This window comes from Astatotilapia calliptera, chromosome 3 (assembly GCF_964374335.1).
Source record: "Astatotilapia calliptera chromosome 3, fAstCal68.1, whole genome shotgun sequence".
NCBI classification, from domain to species: Eukaryota; Metazoa; Chordata; class Actinopteri; order Cichliformes; family Cichlidae; genus Astatotilapia; species Astatotilapia calliptera.
Window position 1 is genome coordinate 33,698,339 of NC_137424.1, and position 5,111 is coordinate 33,703,449.

General features: G+C 44.0%; 1 pseudogene across 1 annotated transcript; it reads right to left on the reverse strand.

Annotated features, from left to right (window-relative positions):
- Positions 1-2,009: 2,009 nt before the first annotated feature.
- Positions 2,010-5,111, reverse strand: LOC145426277 (single-stranded DNA-binding protein 3 pseudogene; annotated as a pseudogene). Its single transcript, XR_013906986.1, has one exon. The product of XR_013906986.1 is annotated as a single-stranded DNA-binding protein 3 pseudogene (transcript).

The following is a 5,111-nucleotide window of genomic DNA, read 5'->3' on the forward strand; positions in this document are numbered from 1 at the left end:
CCACAGGCCTTCAAGCTAGCTGTAGTTAAACCTCAAAAAGCCATCTCTAGACCCAGCAGTCTTAGCTAATTATAGGCCAATCTCCAACCTTCCTTCCTTATCAAAACTCCTTGAAAGAGTAGTTGTCAAACAGCTAACAGATCATCTGCAGAGGAATGGCTTCTTTGAAGAGTTTCAGTCAGGTTTCAGAGCTCATCACAGCACAGAAACAGCTTTAGTGAAGGTTACAAATGATCTTCTTATGGCCTCTGACAGTGGACTCATCTCTGTGCTTGTCCTGCTAGACCTTAGCGCAGCATTCGATACTGTCGACCATAATATCCTATTAGAGCGATTAGAACATGCTGTAGGTATTACAGGTACTGCACTGCAGTGGTTTGTATCATATCTATCTAATAGACTCCAATTTGTACATGTAAATGGAGAGTCCTCTTCATACACTGAGGTTAATTATGGAGTTCCACAGGGTTCAGTGCTAGGACCAATTCTGTTTACATTATACATGCTTCCCCTAGGCAGCATCATTAGAAGACATAGCATACATTTTCACTGCTATGCAGATGACACCCAGCTCTATCTATCTATGAAGCCAGATAACACACACCAATTAGTTAAACTGCAGGAATGTCTTAAAGACATAAAGACCTGGATGGCCGCTAACTTTCTGCTTCTTAATTCAGATAAAACTGAGGTTATTGTACTCGGCCCTGAAAAGCTTAGAAATATGGTATCTAACCAGATTCTTACTCTGGATGGCATTACCTTGGCCTCCAGTAACGCTGTGAGGAACCTTGGAGTCATTTTTGCTCCTCACGTGCAAGGTCTTAAATAATCAGGCCCCATCTTATCTTAATGACCTTGTAGTACCATATCACCCTATTAGAGCACTTCGCTCTCACTCTGCAGGCCTACTTGTTGTTCCTAGAGTATTTAAAAGTAGGATGGGAGGCAGAGCCTTCAGTTTTCAGGCCCCTCTTCTGTGGAACCAGCTTCCAGTTTGGATTCAGGAGACAGACACTATCTCTACTTTCAAGATTAGGCATAAAACTTTCCTTTTTGCTAAAGCATATAGTTAGGGCTGGACCAGGTGACCCTGAATCCTCCCTTAGTTATGCTGCAATAGACGTAGGCTGCCGGGGGATTCCCATGATGCATTGAGTTTTTCCTTTCCAGTCACCTTTCTCACTCATTATGTATTAACAGACCTCTCTGCATTGAATCATATCTGTTATTAATCTCTGTCTCTCTTCCACAGCATGTCTTTATCCTGTCTTCCTTCTCTCACCCCAACCGGTCGCAGCAGATGGCCCCGCCCCTCCCTGAGCCTGGTTCTGCTGGAGGTTTCTTCCTGTTAAAAGGGAGTTTTTCCCTCCCACTGTCGCCAAAGTGCTGGCTCATAGGGGGTCATATGATTGTTGGGCTTTTCTCTGTATCTATGAAGCGCCTTGAGGCGACTTTTGTTGTGATTTGGCGCTATATAAATAAAATTGCATTGAATTGAATTGAATTGAGAATGTTTTGATCATTTATTCATTTATTTGTACGGTGCAGCATTCATATTTTTGCATTGAATTGGGTTAACCACATCTGCGTGTCACTGGCAGAGACACCTTTGTTAAGAAAGCCTGATAACTGGTGTTTGACGGTAACTGGAGAAATGCTTTCAGTTTTTGTCTGTGATGTACTTTCATTAGCATCATGCTCCGTCTATTTTTACATCTACTTTCCTAGTTTTTCTAGTTTCCTATATTAACTCTTTCCATAGATTTCATGTATTTGTGTAGCCCAGGGTTATTTTATGGCCAATTGTATTTCATTTTAATTTTATTTTAAGTGTTACTTTTTTGAGTATTGAGTTTACCCATGTACCATGAATGCACCATAACACTGCTGACAGGAAGTCCCAGCTCAGGCGCATCTGTCTACACCGAGCAACAAGCTGTCGTAGAAGTTTCCGTCCTGTTGAGGCACAGAGTTCATGTATTCTGTGAAGAATATCCTGGCTGGTCTTTCTTTTTTTTTTTTTTTTTTTTTTTAAGTTATTGTAAAATTATATTAACAAGCAATCTTTCCTCAATTTGAAATAAAAAAAAATATCAGCAAATAAAGGCAACATAGGACAGATGTGTATAATGCATAATGTTCACAGGGAAAAAAATGAAACAAAAATTCTCATCACATTTACAAGACTGTGGCTAAGTTTATAATGGTGCCTACTAGAATCTGTTTAGAAAGCTTTGACTAACTGAATAACTGGGCAATATATGTAGTCAAAGTTTGTATCAAAATATAAAAAAATATGCGGATGGGCAAGAGACGGGCAGGACCAAAGGGACGACCAGTGATACAGGAAGGAAGTATTAACCAGTATGTGTGAGAGATTAAAATGGGCAACTCATCCATATATCCATCAACCAAATAGGAAGTAACACAGAAGGCTATGACGATGAAGCGCACAGAGTGTTAAGCACAGGCAGGTAAAGAGATATACACCACATCTTAAAGCAGGTGTCCACATAGAGAAGAGCAGCACTAGGTAGTATGTTGTACACAGATTCTCAGCACTCATGCACTCACTTTTTGTGCCAAAGTCTGGCTTCCCTTGACAGCACGCGGCAGCAGTCCAGCTGTTTAAACAGCCAAGAGTGGCAGAGTAGCAAACTGTCAACAACAAAGCCCCTTTCAGACATGCAGTCCTTTTCCATTAAGCACCCGCGAACGCGTCGGCTTCGCCCCGGTCACTTTTCTGCAAAGATTGCGACGGAAATCTCGAACTAGGTCCGACCTAGCACTTTCAACTTGGCACATGTCTGAATGCATTAACCAATGCACAGGATTATGACTGCCCATATCTCTCGTCCATCTTTGATGTAGAGATTGCCCCAAACAGCAATAAAATATGACGTGACGTTTTGTCTCATCGGAAGCTATTTTTCATTTTCAGTAAGGTGAAAACGTCGCTCTCTAATGCAGTGCATATTCCCCATGCAGAAGAGAGAGTCTGTGTTCAAAAGGCAGGGGCAGCTGTGGCAGAATGCACACACTCGCGCACATGCACGCACACACACACACACACACACACACACTCACTCACACAGACCCTGATCTTGGTAAAAATGTCACATCGAGTTAAACATTCAACAGTGTGGCTACACTTCACTAGATGCCTAATGCTCACTGCCACGAATGCGACAATTCTTTTGCACATATGGTGAATATCTCACATACCGTGGCTCTCTTTGCAACTGTCATGGTTACGTCTGAATAAAGCTGCGAGGAACACTGATGTAAAAGTGACCAAAGCCTAACAGAATGCCATCGCTTTGAGGGACTGATGAAGGCGGCAATGTTAAAAATCCCATGTCTGAAAAGGGCTTGAGAGACTGATCAATCTGGATCAATGTGACACTGTAACAACACCGCTGCAAAAGGCTGTCACAATAAAAGCCATATTCTTTCACATCGTTTCCATTTTTAAGACTCTTTAAATAGAAAGGTGGGCATTGGGCAGAGTAATACATTATTCAGAAAGGTGGCCACAGAGTAAAAGACAAATCCTCAGTTCTGTGTCAACCCATTTCTGTGACACCGTATGCATGGCGAAAAGTAAAATGACAAGACAGAGACTTTCCAAGCTCACAATGCGTATGCAAACTCTCCAGTGTTTTAAGTGACAAAAGCAGATATTTCCTGCACATCTTGCACCACAAAGCAATCATTAAAAAGTACAAGAGGTAAACTTCCAACCTTTTTCTCTTCGCACTAGGATTAAAGAGGCTGAGAGGACTGAGCGGGGTCAGGAGGTTCTGCAAAGAACATAAAACGTGTCATTTATGCATTTCAGTAGCTGGTTTTCTCACACAGGGGTTGTGATAAATGGTGTAATTGTCCTTCATTTTGAGCAAGGAGCAGTAGTTTGCCAGCCATTTAGATTTTTTTGTTTTGTTTTTGTCCCCCAATCAGCATTCTGGCGTTAGTGTGGAACCAAAATGGCGCCTGTCCCTGATTTGGTGCTGATGTGTTTGGCCACGTCCTACAGTGACTTCAGATCCTCGGAATGATGGCAAATCGGGTAGGGTGAAGAGGGGGAGGGGGTCACACACTCATCGTCATGGTTGAAGAGTAGTTCTCGCTCTGAAAGGAGTGGAGGAAGTTTCCACTCAGCTCCCCGTCATCCCGCGGGGTCCCGGGAGGATTGGTAATGCCACTTAAATTGTTTGGGGAATTCTTGTTCATTCCATCCATATCACCAGAACCTAGTGATCCATTCATGTGGTGTGGTTCCATCCCAGCCATGGCTCCCAGGGGTCCATCAGAGCCTGGGCCCATAGGGAAATTATTTCGGTTGCCAGGTCCAGTGTTGATCATGGTGTATAAATTGTCACCAGAGTTGTTTGAGTCTGCGGGGCTGGGCATGATGGGAGTGCCAGGAGGCCCTCCACCTCCAGATGCCCCCCCGTATGCACCAGGAGAGGGTGATGAGTAAGGCATAGAGTTGGCATTGTTGGGATTGGGCCATGGCCGACCCGTTCCTGGGCCCATGTTCACTCCTGGCATGCCAAGACCCATGGTGTTGTGTGGAGGCCTCATCCCACCACCAAAGTTCTGAGGGCCAGGCCCCATAGGCCCCATTCCTCGAGGGCCACTCATTCTCTGCATTGGCCCCAAGTTAGGATGACCTTGTGGCCGTGTGGGGTCCATGTTGGGCAGCATGGGATGAGGACCTGGTCCTCCGCCGGGTGGCTGGCTGGCCATCCGGATGGGTGGACCTCTTGGGCCTCCAGCAAAGCGAGGCGACATGAAAGACTGGAAAAAGGCAGGTGGCATACAACATACTACCTTGGGCCCCCTGCTTCTTTGGTGCTTGGTGGGAGACAACGATTTCCAATTATTTATTTATTTATGTATTTTATTTTATTTACTTTTTTTAAGGGATGTATGTTTCTTTCTTGGAATCTAAGGACACTTTATGTTGCTACCTTTCTTTTGGGTCAGGCCTGACACCGCTTAACAAAAAACTGATGCACTAGAGGAAAGAACCGTGAACCAAAGACAATCCATTGGTTCTGGGACCAAAGCATGATAATAAGTCTCCAGCTCGAATCAAAAAA